At 37.6% G+C, this 18,627-nt stretch overlaps 1 protein-coding gene across 1 annotated transcript in view; it reads right to left on the bottom strand.

The window, feature by feature from the left end:
• Positions 1-17,453, bottom strand: part of LOC122400956 (metabotropic glutamate receptor 8-like) — a 65,203-nt gene extending 47,750 nt beyond the window's left edge. Inside the window, exon 1 of the mRNA XM_043402753.1 lies at positions 17,316-17,453. The gene's annotated coding sequence lies outside the window, so the exon portion shown is untranslated. The remainder of the gene's footprint in view (positions 1-17,315) is intronic.
• Positions 17,454-18,627: the final 1,174 nt, after the last annotated feature.

Raw genomic sequence — 18,627 nt, 5'->3', positions numbered from 1 at the left:
AGAAACTTCGTGCAAGCACTTATTGGTGCAGCCTAATCCGAGTTTTGTCGTCGCCGTGTTCGCAAGATTTTTATGCGTTTCTCTAACGCTTTTCGCTTCTGTTTTTCGAACAATTCGACGCTTTTATCTTTGGAACCGGCTGGGAAGAAATAATATAGTGGCTGCTATTTGAGTCGTTTGAAAACACTTTTGTCACTTCTGTTCCCCTCTGTTTCGCAATTTCTCCTTAACGATAGATGACCAGTTTTCGCATAGAACTTTGTCTCGCGTTTTCTTTGGCGAGTTTCTACATCAGAAAGTTGCTAAAGTTCAAGCATCGATTGTTCTTGAGTCTACTAACAAGGAACTCGCCCAAGTGACCTTTAAAAATAGAGCCAATGGAAAATCTCCTATAAAACAGTATTCTGAAATCACGACTACGATAACACGGTCTCCATATAGCATATCTCAAATTTTTATATTAATTTTAACTTTAAAATCATTAAAAAATATTTCCAATAAATTTCATGTTATAGAACAATATTTCCACTTTTGTACGATTTTATATCTTATTAGCTTTTGTCCGCGGCTTCGCTCGCACAGGAAACCGTTTAGTTTCCTCGGAAATAGGTATTGTTTCTGCATAAAACCTTTTAAGCCCCCATTCACCTCTATAGAGTTTTAATTTTGTGTCATTTCACCATCTTACATTTCAAAATTGATACCATTTTCGTAATTAACGTCCCAAAAGACCTTCATAACGACACCCATAACGATATTTAGACGTATTTACACCATTGCAACGGTTTAGCGATAAGATAATAATTATGTACTTACATGTTAAATTTGAAGTTTCTATCCATTTACGGAAATAAGGCAACTTTAATGTGAAATAAGTGTATCAATGAGCATTCAGACCAAGTATCAGGTAAATCCGACAATGAACAAAATATGTCCCATACAAACGTTGCAACCCCTTTTCACCCCTTCAGAGGTTGAATTTTTTAAAAAACCGGAATAAGTGTTTGATTAATTATATCAAAGAGCATAAAGACCAAGTTTGAAGCAAATCCGGCCACAAATAAAGTATTCCTCATACAAACGTTACAACCCCTTTTCACCCTTTCAGAGGTTGAATTTAAAAAAAAACCGGAATAAGTGTCTGATTAATTATATCAAAGAGTTTTAAGACCAAGTATGAAGCAAATTCGACAACGAACAAAATATGTTCCATACAAACGTTGCACCCCCTTCCACCCCTCTAAGGGTAGAACTTCTTAAAATGCCGAAACAGGTGTTTGATTAATCATGTCAAAGAGCATTAAGACCAAGTTTCAAGTGAATCCGACCACAAATAAAATATTCCTCATACAAACGTTGCAACCCGTTTCCACCCCCTTAGGGGTTGAATTTCCACGGAATATCCTTTCTTATTCCTTGTATACATCATAAAGGAAACCTCTGTGCAAAACATTTGCTTTGTATATCCAAGGGCTGGTCCTGGGCGTTGATGAGTCAGTGAGTCAGGCCTTTCATTTTATATACAGGGTGTTCGGCCAACCCTGGGAAAAATTTTAATGGGGGATTCTAGAGGCCAAAATAAGACGAAAAGCAAGAATACCAATTTGTTGATGGAGTCTTCGTTAAAAAGTTATTAACGTTTGAAGTTCCGCCCGTACTGAATTTTTTTCTCGAAAATGCGCAGGATTTCGGGGGTATGTCAATTCACCAAAAATGATTGTAATTGATCCCCGCAGCCGAAAATAATTTTTCCAGAACAATTTGCAATTTTTCTTTTCATCAAAGAATTTCACACCTTGTCGAATTTTTTTCTAGAAAGTGGGTAGGATTTCGGGGGTATGTCTATTCACCAAAAATGATTATAATTGACCCCCGCAGCCGAAAATAATTTTTCCAGAACGATTTGAAATTTTTGAATTTAATTGTTAATAACTTTTTAACGAAGCCTCCATCAACAAATTGGTATTCCTGATTTTCGTCTTATTTTGGCCTCCAGAATTCCTCATTAAAATTTTTCCCAGGGGTAGCCGAACACCCTGTATATGTTACACTCTCTCCCTACTTTAAATAAATTGATCGAGTATAGTCATTTTAATTGTAAGCATTTTAGCAATTTAATTGACGAAGAAATATCTCTATACATTTCGTGTAATTTTCCTAATAAGTTCAGGAACGAAATAAAAAATTTCTTGCATTTTATAAACTAGTAAATAATTAGGTACTATTATAATTGGAAAATTGTAGCGTGTGTCTCGTACAAAGTAAATCAGTAACGTCAAAATTGTGAAACTAAAATAACTCTACGATCATGAGTGTTAAATTTAAATGAAAATTATCGTGGCCGAATACCCTTATCGTTCGTTCTTCGTTTTCGCGGACTCCAAGGGGAACGCGAAGAAAGCCGCCCGCACGTATCGCGCCCATTATCCCAGCGAAAAGGAACAACAATCCTGAAGGGAGCAAGGATCGAAGAAGCAACAATCCAGAAAGGAGCAACAATTCAGGGAGCAACAACCATTCAGGAAGGAGTAACAATTCAGGAGGGAGCAACATCCAGGCATCGTTATCAACCCAGGAAGGAACAACAATCGAAGAAGGGTGCAACGGAACACATCGGTATGTGAAAGTGAAAAGTGTTAGTGACCGTGCTGTAAAGTTTTTTCGGGGTGAGAAGCAGGTACAGCGATCGGGCCGTCCCATCAGCTGATTTTCGTTGGGGTTTTTGACCTTGCTGTGACCGACAGCGGTGCATTGGCCGGGCTCTATTGTCAGCGCAGTAGGTCAATTTGCAGATAAATGGGTAAGTCGAATTTCAATTATTTCTCTATTAACCCTTTGCATTCGAGGAATGTTTCGGTACGCAGAAATCGGAGTCTGCTTTTTCAGTACAGTTTTTAATAACAAACGGTTACAAATGGTTCTTACCGCATTTATTTTAATTTTCTGATAATAATTCTTGTTTTAATTTTAAAACACTCTGGCGAGAAGCGTCACTCGGGTGCGAAGGGTTAATTTTCTAAAAATTCCGAGATTTTATTCCTTCTTCCTTGGAAACAGCGAATACAAATAATTAATAAATTCGATTTAGTAATTTAAGTACTAATTACGTAGTAATTAACGAATTAGGTAACAGTTGTAGTGGTAGTATTTTTAATTATTTGTATTCGTTCCTCGATGTATCTTCAACGCGCATCTTGCTACCTACCCGGCGCGGTGGCTCTCCGAGGTCGGACGGCCCTGAGCGCGCGGAAGGCGAGCGCCGTGATTGGTCAGTGTTTTTCGTTAATAATTCAAAAACGAAGCTCCATCCGACATTTTTGCAAAGGAAATTGTTGTTCAGAATCGTCTCAGCTACCCCCCATTTCCGGTTCTTACACTATTTACGGGACACCCTGTATATATAATTTTAAAATTTGCTATGGTTTTAAATCAATAATAAATTGTACGAGTCATTTCCAATGCATTTTGCAATATGAAAATAAAATGCTTAAAATATCCAGCAGTTTTATACTGGCTACGCAGCAAACTCTGTTACCGGGGAAAATTAATTACAAACTTTTTCATTGCAGTTTATTTGGAACACACAGATCGGTATAGGTTTCGCGATTTCCTGGAGTCCGTGTACATAATGCAGGCGGTCAGTTTGCGGTGCATTGTTTATTCAAAACTATCATAATTCGGAACTCGATTCCGTGCCTCTATTTAATTTGAGCGCGTTCGCCAATCGCGGCATTAATTAACCATCGTATAAACATGCGTTTCATTTGCGGATGATTCCATATTTGGGACGATTTTGGCCACGTTGAATCTTTTGGAACTGTTTCCGCCCACCGTGGTCTTTATTAAATTTTTCCTCCCAATAACTGAGGCGTTTACTTTCTCGTAAATTCTCCAACTGCTGCAATATCCTCGTACAGGGGTTTTTTTTTTCCTTCTGTATATCCGTGTCGTTTCAATGTTCCTTATATAACTATATTAAAAAAGGAGCATCTGGATCGAAGATCCACTCGCCTTTGTCGCGGCGGAAAGAATTTTTATCGAGTCGCTTGCAGGGAAATTGGTTTCATTGTTGCAATAAATCACACGTCGCGATCGGTATAGTATTTTCAACGCGAGAGCCAGGATAATGTAGGACGTCTAGTCGAAACTTGGCATAATTTAGTGGATCGATGATACAATGGCTGCGAAACGCTATTATTGTTCGATGAATTGCCGGCTTGATGAGATGGGCCTGCATGCAGACAACACGTTATCGCGTCTACGGCGTTTGCCGGGAATAACTTATCAGTTAACGGGCATTCAGCATCGTTCCTAATTGTTCTGCAATATATTCTATCTATATTCCAATTTTATAATCTCCAAATCGTTAATTTTATTACGACAGTTTATTCCCAAAATTATTTTCCGGTACTCGCGTACCAGTGAACCACAAACTAAACTCGTATTTGTTTAAAATTTATTCGACAATTTTTAATTGGGACACGACACTGTGCCGGGAATAATTATGACCTTTTCAAAACTGAAGTAAACAAAAACAAAAAAACTCTACGTATCGGAATTACGTTATTATCGTGCTTTATTAAATTTCGATTCCGTTTTTTGTCTAAAAGAAAATAGAAATTAACGAAGAAATTTTGTCCGCAATAAAGACTCTTTCAGAGACGGTTACTTTCAATCTAATAACAAATGAATATCGTGTTTTATTAAAAGGTGTGACGGTTCCCAAACTTTTGGACGGTAGTGTATGTTATTTTATGCAACTGAGCTGTCAGTCGAAATTACATTAACGGTACGTTTAATCACCATGAATAATTATTCGCCCGATACTGCACATTGTAACAGTTGATATGGTTTTTATAAACACGTAAGTAGCGATGTTGAGTTATAATTAACGACGTCGTGGCACGGAATCGATCGCTTTTTTAAAGATGAAATGATACTGCCAGGCGTGGCTAACAACCTAAGCGGCAACAACTCTACGCTTGATTTCGAGAAGAATTACGTTTCTAACATCGCGTGTATTTTTCGTTACGCGCTGCTCGTCGAACAGCGCTTTTTCAATTGCTATACGATACTTCGACGGCGCGCCTTGTTTATTTACCGTGGGAAAATATTGTTTTGCTAATGGACTCGTTGAAAATGAGTGCAGGTTCGAGCGAAACTCGGGGCAACTGTTTAACGAGAACCTTCGTTAGTAGAAAAATTACAAGTAGAATGTTCCTGTTGGGGTCGGGCCAAAATTGCTCGGTTGCACGATATACGGCCTGAAAAAAACTGCAATTTTTAATTTATTGCTGGACAAAAGAAGTGCCACAATATTCAAGAAAAAATTTTATTTTTTACACAAGATTTAAATTAATCCAGGTCAAGGCACTTGGGAAAATCCGTCTGAAAACGTACATTTCTCGAGATATAGAAATATTAATGACATTTCGAGTTCACGAATTTTTTAAAAAACTATTACAGTGATATATCCAGTATATGATCGATTATTGTAATTAAATCAATTTGTCTGTATAGAGACTGTTGTATCGATGCCTGCGGAAGATATAGTACCAGCGGACTGTTTCAGTAATCTTGCTTTCACCGGTTCACTAATCGATCGATTTGTCAATTTCAACGCGGTTACAATATAATAAATTAAGCTTTCCTGCATATCGCGTACATCTAGATCGTAATACAGACAAATTGTTACAAATTACTTGATGCGAAACTTAGTTAGCGCGTCACCGATTCGAGTCCTGTTGTTTAATTTAAAATAACTGTCTCGCATAATTTCCAATTATTTGTTTCCATGTGATTGTAACTAATCCCGTTTGCACGTATCAAGTCTCGCCAACTGCGCGCGAAAGTCATATTCGATTTCACCGAAACATTACCCCGAAATGCATAATAATAGTTTACGGTCTGCGGGTTTTATTATTCACGCGAGATATGCATATTACCCGGTTAATCTTCTTAACTGTGGTGTGCATTATCACGAATAGAATAATTTCATTATACAGTTGCGTAATCACCGTTAGAGTAAACGATTTCTGCAATAATATCTAGTAATACAATCGAACCTCGATAATTCAAAGATTTTTCCCTTTACTTTTAATTGGGACGCGAACATTAGATGAACATTAGTCTCTCAAGATGATTGTTAATAAAACTAAATTCAAAGATCGTTTCTCTTGAGTTTTTCCTATATTTAAAAGACATCAAAAACTTTCATAAAACGTAGTGTTTGAGAATTAACTCATTCTCTGGCCACCACGACGCTCATTAGCACGCTTTGTGCACGAGTAGGATAGCTGGCCCAGCTAACAGCGCGATGCGCCCAAAACCGATTTTGGGCATTTGCGCATAATTGATATGCGCGCGCACCGATCTTTCTGCCGGCCGGTCGAAACCTCGCGGCGGCCAAGAGCGCGGTCATTAGGAGTCTTGTGCTAACTGTCTTAACCATCAGACGTATTTGGTTCAAGTGTGCTTTTTCTTTGTGTCGCTCACGCAGTTTTATTGTTTCATGTAATTTGCTCACACTCTTTATACAAGGCTCAAGCTCATAAATCCTTTGCAATTAATATAATTGCAAAGGTATTATGTGATTGAATTAATACATAATATCAGAATTTTCACATTCTCAATCTCAATCGAAAAGGGCGATCAATAATACCGTCCTTTCTTACATAAACTCACTACTATTTATTCGTGTTTAATCTCATTATTCTTGTAACCTGTGTACCTAATTTGTGGGACTGTAAAGTGTGGAATCAAGGACCTTGTTTAACGTTGTGCACCATATTTATACAGTCCACGATTTCAAACACGTAGACTTGAACACCATTTACATTCGGTTTAAATCGACGCTGCAGTTTTTAGCTGCGTCCGACCAATAATGTGGCTATTCTACTTAACCGCAGTATCTGCTTGCGGGACCATTCTTCTTGCATTTCAAAAATACCTCGCGTCGAACAGAGCGGTTTTTCTGTCGCGTTAATTAAGATGCTTCGATTCGAAGTTCGCAGGGCAACTTTTTAAACGTTACTTTCCCAAGATAATCCAAGCCCGTAAATAATGTCGTGTTCGTTCACGTGTACGGCGAACGAAGTTCGTTGGCAACTTCAGTTTTGGCTAGAAGTCAAACGTGCGAGTTTAATAACAAACTTAAATCCACCAAAGGCGGAAATTCGCGCCATCTTTGCGCTTTTTCTCATACACCGTGGGCGGAAGAAGGTTACCGCATCGATAAATTCTTAGCAGTCGCGAGCCTCTTAAGTTGGAAGAGCGACGGTGATGCATATTAGGCTATATCACTTTTCTCCGCGTTACTCTAATCCGGACATCTTCATCCAGGCAACATAGTTATACGGAACCGTGGCTAGAGATATTCTATTATTATCTTTACAAATATTTTACGCTGACGTGAAGTTTTCGGCGCCCGTTATCCTTTTGCCGCGTAACGATATTCTTATCCGTCGTAAAATATCCTTTTATGGGGCGAGAATGGTTTTAGATGCGATCCTCGTGTCTAGCATGAACTGGAAGATAATTAAAAAACGGGCTGTTCCGTCGAAGTATCCAACGGTGGGCAGTTTAATCGTGGGATCTTTAATCAGAGAATACAAGAAACGGAAATACGAATTCTTTGCCATTTTTAGAGAAAAGAGCCTCAGAGACACCGAAGGGTTTCCAGATGTTCTGGAATTAAGAAAAATTCGAATTTTACTAATAGGAAGAGAAAACAATTGGCAAGCTGGAAATTAAAAAAAAATTTATTAAAGGCAAAACAAAACGCTTCTCGCTTTTGTAATAGAAATCTATGACATTCCAGAATTTATTTTACGATCGATCCGACGCTTTATCTATTTTAAAATGGATCAGATAGTTCAGAAACTTTGGTAGAATCGTCGGTAGGGCGATGAAGAATGCTTGCTTCGACAGAGACGCACGATTATCAGGCTTTTATTCGTAGCCATGTTCGTCGACGTTCCTTTCGCGAAGCAACTTTCGGATCGTGAGCTTCCATCCCTTTGTTCCACGAACTTGCTACTTCTTTTGTAACAGACGGAGTTTTTGTTTCGTCGAGACGTTCCTGGTTGGAAATTAAGTCCGAGTCGTCTTCCTCTTGGATTTATGTTAAGCTTGATCCGACTTTCTCTTTCGTGGATCCGCCGTAAACTCTTTTTCAAAAGACTTTTATGCCCTCGGAACCTCAACTCGCTAAGTTCCCATTTAATCAAATATTATTTAGCATCCGAATCGGCTTCCAAAGAAAATCTGAACGTTTTCTTTCTGATAAGTTTCTATTTTTCTATGCCAAACTCGTTCCAGAGCAACTAATTTTTGCAATTATTAACCCGTGTGGCATACTTTTTAACATTCTCTTGACTTTCTTTTAACTAAATCATTGCTTCGTTCGTATTATTTCGCTCGATTTTTTACATTGTTTTGGCCAGAAACTAATGGTCTGCAGTTTGTTTATACAGGTTGTACATTAGCTCGATACGAAGCGATCATTATCGAAGAGTTATTGTTGGAATGCGAATGGAAATGGACCCGTTGGATCGTAATGTCAAAAATGTTTAGGACCGAAAGGGTTAACAATTTCGTCCCTTCTCTGTTATACGTCTTCCTGTTCGACACTTATTGTTGGAAGAGCCCTGTAAATTTAAAACCGTGCGTTCGACCAACGAGAACGTATCGATTTATCGGTACCGCAATATCCCAGTGTAACTCGATGAACTCGCGGGTTGGTGTATTTCACGAGGGGTCGTACATTCGAGGAATATGGCTGATAGCGATATTTTACGTTGAATATTTTTCCAAGTTCGACTTATCTCCGCAAAAGATCCCGCTTATGACTGACCGTATGCATCGCCCGCGGCATAATTCCGAACAAACCACGACAATGTCGAACCTCCGAAACCATAAATCCGAAGAATGGCTCCCGGGATGTTCGATTTCCCGCTGTTTCACGACGGGCGTAAAACGACGATCGGGTATGTTTGACAAATTCGTAAAAGATTATCGGGATAATAACTGACGCGACGCGCCAGTTGCGTTTGGAGGAAACGTTCTTCGATTAATTTTTTAGAAAATTAATCTTTTCTAAGGAAAGTCTTTCTTTAGGGGAAAGACTTCATATTTTTGTATTTGTTAGACCGTTCCATCTTACATCTGTAATATAGAATGTAAAGTAATTAGATTCACCCTTTAAACAGTCAGATTAAATACAGCACGTTTCTAAAAGTACGTCTATCGTTGCCAGAGTCTGACTTATATTATCTTTTTATTCGTAAGTACTATGAACTATCGAAAAATTTCTGAATTTCATTCGATTAGAATATTTAATTCAGTTTGTAGTTATAATATTAATATACAGGGTGTTCGGTTACCCCTGGGAACAATTTTAATGGGGGATTAATTAGAGGCCAAAATAAGACGAAAATCAAAAATACCAATTTGTTGATGGAGGCTTCGTTAAAAAGTTATTAACAATTAAATTCAAAAATTTCAAATCGTCCTGGAAAAATTATTTTCGGTTGCGGGGGTGAATTACAATCATTTTTGGTGAACAGACATACTTCCGAAATCCTATCCACTTTCGAGAAAAAAATTCGTGTAGGTACGGAAATTTTTATAGGAAATAAAAAATTTCAAATCATACTAAAAAAATTATATTTAGTTACAGGGGCCAATTACGAGCATTTTTGGTGAATAGACATAACCCCGATATTCTACGCACTTTCGAGAAAAAAATTCCTTACCGAAAATATAATGTTTGACCATACATTGATATGTTTCCCTGAAATTTCATGCATATGTTTAACACATCATAACTCCTGAACGGATTGGAGGATTTTAATGTTTCAAAAGGCAAACGATGCGTATTTTAGCGAACAATATATATAAATTGTAAGAATATTTAAAAAGTTGTTCCTTAACCACGAAAACTGAGAAAACCCCCATAAAAATGGTCCAATCTTCGAACGTTCGTAACTTCTACAATAGTGAACGGATCTCAATGAAATTTAATATGGAAGTAGAGCTTATGGATACCTACAAAAAAGTTCTAAACAAAATTTTCATAGGACGTCAAGCAAATTTATGAAAAATGAAAAACGATTTTTTAAGAAAAATCGGTGCCTAAATTTTTCGACGAAAAAAAAAAATTTTAAATTGTTCTGGAAAAATTATTTTGAGTTGCGGGGATCAATTACAATAATTTTTGGTCATTAGACATACCTTCGAAATCCTATCCATTTTCGAGAAAAAAATTCGAGAATGTGTGAAATTTTTCGACAACATTAAAAAATTTCAAATCGTTCTGGAAAAATTATTTTTGGTTTTGGGGGTCAATTACAATCATTTTTGGTGAATAGACCTACCCCCGAAATCCTACCCACTTTCTAGAAAAAAATTCAGCACGGGCGGAATTTTAAACGTTAATAACTTTTTAATGGAGCCTCCATCAACAAATTGGTATTCTTGATTTTCGTCTTATTTTGGCCTCTAGAATCCCCCATTAAAATTTTTCCGAGGGGTGGCCGAACGCCCTGCATACTTCGAGGTTGGTAACGTTTTTTTTATTGTAGGAAAAATGAAAAAAAAATAGTTCGTGTCAATTTGTATATTTTTCAAAAACTGGCTAAGGATCTGGCCTGACTGAAGGATCGTAGATCCATAGCTAATCTTATGTATCAATATAAGTAATAATGGCTTTACAGTTAATTACAGCATAATGCACTCTCGAGGGCAATATGCAATTTGCCTCTATTTAGACTAAAATGGTGCAGCTCTAGATACGGAGATAGCGGCCCCTTCACACGAATATCTAATCCTGGTAATCAGTATTGCGATCACCTGGACTCTTAAGAATACCTGTACGTCCTTTACACGCGTTATACGATGGCTGCTAACGTGCAACTAGCGGAATTAAATGTTCTATACAGGCTAGAGCAATAACAATTATCCACGTTACTTTTAGAGATACGAGAATACATTATTTGGCAAATTTTTACCGTGTTGGTTGAAGAATTTTTTTCTCGAAAGTGCGTAGGATTTCGGGGATACGTGTGTTCACCAAAAATGATTGTAATTGATCCCCGCGACCAAAAATAATTTTTTCAGAATGATTTGAAACTTTATTCGGACTCTAACTGTACCGTACTTTGAGCTTCCATGGACAAACGTTCATTCGTCAAAATTTATTTTAAATTGTTTTGATAAGAGTCAGAAATAGATTTTCCATTCTGATGTATTCCATTTACTTCGCTTATTGGGTGGTACATTCAATTCTCGACTTCAGGTGAAAAAGGTCAGTTCTACGTAAAAAAGGTTCATGACTATGTATAAGGAATGCATGGAAACGAGCTGACTCGATTCTGTATCCCGGAAACAGGGCTTTCCATACGCGTGGATGATGTTGATGCTTCGAACTTGCGATTCAGCGGCGCGTATACGAAGCAAAATATCCTGAACCGCTGTTTCGAAAGATTTTTTCGTTTGCCTTTTCCAGTTCTATTAATCGAAATATGATTGTAAAGCATTCTGTGTAATTCACTACTTAAAATTTTTTTTCCTACTTATAATTAGTAACATTACGAGCCTACGTTTAATTTTGTTAGCCATTTGACACGGGAATGATTGCTTAGTAAACTAATTAAATTAATCTGAAATGTTTAGAGACCACAGACAGGTTCTTTCGATCCATTAAAATTTCGACAACCTGATCGATTATGTCTCAACAAGGGTGGAATAATATTCAGTTGAATACGATTCGAGGCGCGGAATATTCTTTATTTTCGTCCTGTCGTCGGTGATACAGAATTCGAGGACCGTTTCTGAAATCTGCCCCGATAAACATTGAGCTATTTTCTTTAATATTTTCGGAGGCAAATTTTCACATTTTCCTTCGATTCTCCGGTTCTACTCCCGGGCGAATCGTGATGCGATATTTTTAGATGTATAGACGACACTGTTTTCAGTGTTCTTGCTGCTGAAGGTCTACTAAAAATACAGATGGTCGGGAGAAAATGAGAATGCTTCAGCCTGAGTGCTATGCTGCTTGGAACCCTCAGTTCTCCGGTGCTGTATTCGCACATTGCCTCGAATTCTCAACGAAAACAAGTCTCATCTAAAATGCACTCGTTTCAGTTTCTTTAATTAATTCCACACGGACAATTCGCGTCTACGATTTAAGAGTTCCCTTTCCGGCAATACTTATAATTTTGTTTTGAAGAAAAACACGCCGCGAATTAAACCGACGCTTTTTATGCTTATTAGCATACTTGCAAGGACGTTGCACGAATTTTTTTATTTAATTCCCTTTAACGATACACTAATTGCAAGTAATTTTCCAATACCTACTGCTTATAAAATATTATAAAGTTATATTAAAAAGTTTCAATTTGAACAAAGTGTATTTAAAAACTTGCTCGAAGGGTTTCGTGTATTTGGGAAAGGATTTCTGATATCTACGAATGATCAGCTAGATCAGAGCTATACACATAGAACATCTTCCTTTTCTTCGAAAATCTCCTTTGAAACAGTCCCTTTCGTTCCTTATCAAATCTTACCCTTTTAACGTTGTCAAGGGATTTTTCCTAAGATCTTCTCGGCTGTGGTCAATTTTTAGATCCATTCATGCGACCATTTTCAAAGCCAGATGAAAATTCCAATAACTTTTTAAGTGATTTTATATTCCATAATATGGTATTTCAGTTTCAAAATTCATCCCCTTTAAATCGATAAATTTTGTATTTGACTCGGATAGTATTTCCGTGTTTCTGTTTATAAACTGAAATCTCACGAGTTTGTTCACACACACTATGTTTGTCATAAAGTTTCATTCTGTAATATTTCCTAGAATAAACTTTGCCCGATATTTGCTTATTTTTAACTACCAAAAATTATGTTTTCCCCAGGTTCGAAAAGGCACTTAGCTTCACTCGATCAATCCCGTCTAAAAATACAAAATGGAAGATTTCTGAAATCGGTCAGTAATCTGTTAAGCCCAGTGACATTCTCGGCCATTGCGTAGGTCCACCACGTTCGAACCATTCGTTTGGATCTGTTTCCACTTGACCTAGAATCGTGAACGCGATTTTTCAACGTTTCTTATTAATTTTCTTCCCCGCTATCAATAACGCGTTATTCCCCGACAAGGGCTGCAACAAATTTCTTTGAAAATGCTTCCCAGTGACTTCGTTTCTTCGAACCCAAACACGGTTTTTAACGGCGCGCTTTCGAGGATGCGCTGATTACGAAGGGAAATGAAAATGGTGTACGGTGGCAACGGTTGCGAATCGTAGAATAGGCCGCACGATACGCGGGAATTCTACGTCAAACAGTTTCACAGCGGGGAATCCACGGGCGGAAGTAACCTCAAAAGCATACTGACAAGGGAACCGCGAACGAAAGAACAAAGAAAAGCGCGGAACACGCCCAAGACGAGTCTAACCCCGTCGCAAATTTTCATTTCGCCCGTTGGTCTATTCTTTGATTCCGCAGGAACTAACGCGAATAAATATTCGCCCCAGTTCGCTTATCCTTCGAACGGAAAAGGAACTCACGTCGGGATAAGCTGACCCGCCACTCTTTTTCCCGATCCCGGTACGCGGAATATATTTAGGCATTTCCTACGCCGTAAATTTCTGCATTGTTTTCGATGAAAGAACGCCGGTTCGTAGATTCGGCTTGCGGCCACGCAGTTTTTCTTTTTATATACACGTATATGTACGCGTAATCCTTTTTGTAGCTGGCAGAAAACGAACAAAAGTCGCGGAACAAAAGGGTCGCGTCGTTGATACGCCAACGTTCGCGTACTTGCGCGTATGTGCATCGTCGTATTGTTACGGGTTGTCGATAAATATTAATGGATGAGATTCGGAAGTTCCCTTCCGGAGAAACGCTATGGGAAACTATTCGGGCCGGCGTCCATTCTGCTGTTTCGTTGCGAAGTATTGCTTTTCGTTCGTTGTTACGGTACGGCTTTCGTTTAATTCGCGACGATCTTTGCTTCGAGATGATTGTTGTAGACATGTTAATTTGTTCTTTTGGAAACGATAATTTTTATTTAAATTTAACGCCCATGATTGTAGAGTTATTTTAGTTTTGCGGTTATAATAGTACTTAATTATTTACTAGTTTATATATTGCAAGAAATTTTGTATTTAGTTCCTGAACGTATTAGGCAAATTACACGAAATGTATAGAGATATCTTTTCGTCAATTAAATTGCAACAATTCTTACAATTATAATGATTATACTAGGTCGATTTATATAAAGTAGGGAGAGAGTGAAACATATACAGGGTGTTCAGCCAACCCTGGGAAAAATTTTAATGGGAGATTCTAGAGGCCAAAATAAGACGAAAATCAAGAATACCAATTTGTTGATGGAGGCTTCGTTAAAAAATTATCAACGTTTAAAGTTCCGCCCGTGCTGAATTTTTTTCTAGAAAGTGGGTAGGATTTCGGGGGAAGGTCTATTCACCAAAAATTATTGTAATTGACCTCTGCAACCAAAAATAATTTTTCCAGAACAATTTGAAATTTTTTAATATTGTCGAAAAATTTCACATATTCTCGAATTTTTTTCTCGAAAGTGGGTAGGATTTCGAGGGTATGTCTAATGACCAAAAATTATTATAATTGACCCCCACAACTCAAAATAATTTTTCCAGAACGATTAAAAATTTTTTTTTTCGTCGAAAAATTTAGGCTCTGTCGATTTTTCTTAAAAAATCGTTTTTCATTTTTAATAAATTTGTTTGACGTCCTACGGAAATTTTATTTAGTACTTTTTTGTAGGTATCCATGGCCTATAGTTCCATATTAAATTTCATTGAAATCCGTTCACTATTGTAGGAGTTATGGCCGTTTGAAAATTGAACCAGTTTTACGTTTTTTTTTTCACTTTTCGGCGTCAAGGAAATTTCAGGGAAACATATCAATGGTATGGTCAGACATTATATTTTCGGTAAGGAATTTTTTTCTCGAAAGTGCGTAGAATATCGAGGGTATGTCTATTCACCAAAAATGCTTGTAATTGACCCTTGTAACTAAATATAATTTTTTTAGTATGATTTGAAATTTTTTAATTTCCTATAAAAATTTCAGTACCTACTTGAATTTTTTTCTCGAAAGTGGGTAGGATTCGGGGGGTATGTCTGTTCACCAAAAATGATTGTAATTGGCCCCTGTAACTAAATATAATTTTTCCAAAACAATTTGAAACTTTTTTTTCCGTCGAAGAATTTCACACCTTCTCGAATTTTTTTCTAGAAAGTGGGTAGGATTTCGAGGGTATATCTATTCACCAAAAATGATTGTAATTGACCCCCCCAATCGAAAATAATTTTCTCAGAACGATTTGAAATATTTGAATTTAATTGTTAATAACTTTTTAACGAAGCTTCCATCAATAAATTGGTATTCTTGATTTTTGTCTTATTTTGGCCTCTAGAATACCCAATTAAAATTTTTCCCAGGGGTAGTCGACCACCCTGTATAAATGTATTATTTTACACACAGTATAGTTGTTAAATTGTTTCTTATTTAAACAGTCTGTACATACAAGAAACCCAGATACAAAATAACATTGTTAACCAGTGAAAATAAACCCTGTTTGCGTTTCGCGAGCAGTCCAGGATCGACAGGAAATAAATAATAAGCGGGATTAAAAGATCAAAGAGACATTGGGGACGATAATTCATTATAGTTTTATACTCTCGGGGCTGCGAGCACGGCATATTATGTTCCGTAAAAGGTGACATGTTTGAAATCTGTTCAATCTGTTCCTTTATCGGTATCGCCTCTTGGGTTTTGTATGTTTTTTATCCGATGTTATTACGGTCATAATGTCACGTCACTCTTTGAGCATGGCGGCTATTGTTCGCAAGAAATGGGTTGCAAATAGCCAGTTTTTATTGGATACCATGAATAACATAATTTGCCGATATCCGTGGGAGCAAAGGTTCGATCGCGACGCTACGTCGCACAAATTTCTAGTTAAGCCACTGAATTATGATTGTTAAAAGTTCCTGGAAAATAAGGGTTACTCAAATCGCAAGTTTCAAACAAATACGTTCAAAAACCAATCGCCAATTATGAAATCTGAGTTCAATATTTTTTCTACAGATGTCTGATTAATATTTACAATTGACAGTGCAATGAAGTCACAGTTGATCCTTCAAATCACAGTGGCTGGGGTTTTTAGCGCAACATTTAGTAAAAATAAATGAAAAGAATTCATAGAAGTGTAATGTGATATTATTTATAATATCTATTAAAAATTTGCAAGAGACAAGTTTCTTTTCACTTATAGTGAGTCACCATAATAGTATACGAATACGATTGAAAGTATATCTAAGTCAACATAGTCAAAATAGCCCTTCCCTCGATCCAATTGCTCAGTTGCACGGTTCAACGCAATCGTAGCGTGAACTATCGTTCGTAAATTAGGATAATTTTTTCATCACACGCGCCATCGACCGCAGATTCGACGATTTATACTTCCCAGCTGTAAATTAGCACCCTGCCAAGATTACGCGTGGGTTCAATCTTCTTTCGTTTGGGTCACGTTCGAATTCGGAGACGGACAACCGACGAATTTTGCGTTAGGGGAGTTCCCAGCGCGTTTGACAGCAACATCATCGATCGCTGCTAGGTGGGAAACACCTGCCGTGTAATTGTTTCATGGGGCGTCGAGTTTGCGGGTCGGGGCGAGGTCTGGTTTCCGCGCGGAATTAAAAATTCCATCGTGTCGGTTCGATATATTGAATCGTGGCGAGGCATAAGAATTGCGTGGTTAAGCGATGCGATTTCGCAGTCGAGCGATTTTAGGCCGCGGTTTCTCTGAAGTTTTCCCTGGAACGAAAAATGTTCACTGTTCGTCGCCGTTTTAATATTTTTCGTACTTTCATGAGCGTTCCTCGGGCTTGGACGCTCCTTGGCCCGAACGTAGTTCAAACACTCGATGCAAAACTTTTGATTAAATCGTGGCCCATGTTGAGGGAGGAAACATGATCGCGTAAAAAGACGAGGCGGAAACCATCGCCTTTGCCTCGTTTATTAGTTTCTTTATCGAGCTCGTACGTCGAGGATCACTTTTATATCGCGATCGTTGGCAGATTTCTTTGCCAATCCGTCGATCGTAAATATTCATTTCTCGAGCAGCGATCTATTTGCAGGACGATCTTCGAAATGGTCATTCGCGCGATCGTCGGCCCCACGATTCCGTTTTGGTTTCCCCATGGCGTTCTCGCGGAATAAATATAAACTCGCGACCGAATTTCAGCGTCTCGACGATTCGTTGCACGTACCTGCGGTATTCGGAAAAGTCTGAGAAGGTTGGCCACTTGGATAGATGTGACCGAGCTTGCTGCCCCGACGACTCCGCTGATAACTTTTCGCACTGCAGTTTCATTGCAGTGATACTCGGCGTCGTCTATATTGCTTATTGAACCTGAAAAACAAACGGAAAGTACGTTGATTCGATATTCAATTTCAATATTCCGTTTCGACGAGGCACGAGAAATTATTATCGATACTCTCGGCATGCAATTAACAAAGAACAACCAATCACGTAGATTTTTGCGTGGTATTATAATAATATTAATTAATTTATCGTCATTTTCATTAGAGTATACATATAACACAGCATAACAAAATTAATCAATATGAATTGCAAATAGTATGGTTTAATAATATGGTTAACGAATCTTTAATAAATATAGCGACTTGCATCTTCTCTGATTAAATTGTAAAGAAAAGTTATGTCTGCAACAGTGCTGTGAATGTCCAGTGATAGTAAGTTTAGAAAGTTCAAGATCCAGCTATAATTACGATCAGTTAAATGCAATAAATCGTAGGGATTATATACTTTCTATCATCAGTTTATGTTCGATTAATAATATGGTTAACGAATCTTTTCTAAATTTAGCGACTTGTATCTTTTCTGATTAAATTGTAAAGAAAAGTTATGTTTGCAACAGTGCTGCGAGTGTCCAGTGATAGTAAGTTTAGAAGGTTCAAGGTCCAGCTATAATTACGATCAGTTAAACGCAATAAAACGTAGGGATTATATACTTTCTATCATGAGTTTATGTTTGATTAATAATATGGTTAATGAATCTTTTCTAAATTTAGCGACTTGTATCTTCTCTGATTAAATTGTAAAGAAATGTTATGTCTGCAACAGTGCTGCGAGTGTCCAGTGATAGTAAGTTTAGAAAGTTCAAGATCCAGCTACAATTACGATCAGTTAAATGCAATAAATCGTAGGGATTATATACTTTCTATCATCAGTTTATGTTTGATTAGGTTGACTGACCGTATAACTGATATTCTTTTTATAAATTAATATCAGGTTAGCACGGTCGCGTGCGTGGTATAGTTATAAACAGGATACAGATACTTCCTTGCCTCGTTTCTCCACTTATCGGTTTAATTGTATGTAATTTCGCCCGGCGAATATATTATTCGTTTTCATTATTATCGTTATGATCCGTCCGTTGCGGAAATTCGAGTCATATTCGTCGGCGGACACGTATTTATTTAGAGACGGGGGCACCGTAAATATGTTTCGGCTGGTCAACACGCCGCATCAAAGAGAGATAGAGTTTAGTCGCGTCA

The sequence above is a fragment of the Colletes gigas genome, unplaced genomic scaffold (assembly GCF_013123115.1).
Source record: "Colletes gigas isolate AHSC1104 unplaced genomic scaffold, ASM1312311v1 Colletes_gigas_Sc00021, whole genome shotgun sequence".
NCBI lineage: Eukaryota > Metazoa > Arthropoda > Insecta > Hymenoptera > Colletidae > Colletes > Colletes gigas.
This window is presented reverse-complemented; position numbering and strand designations above follow the sequence as displayed.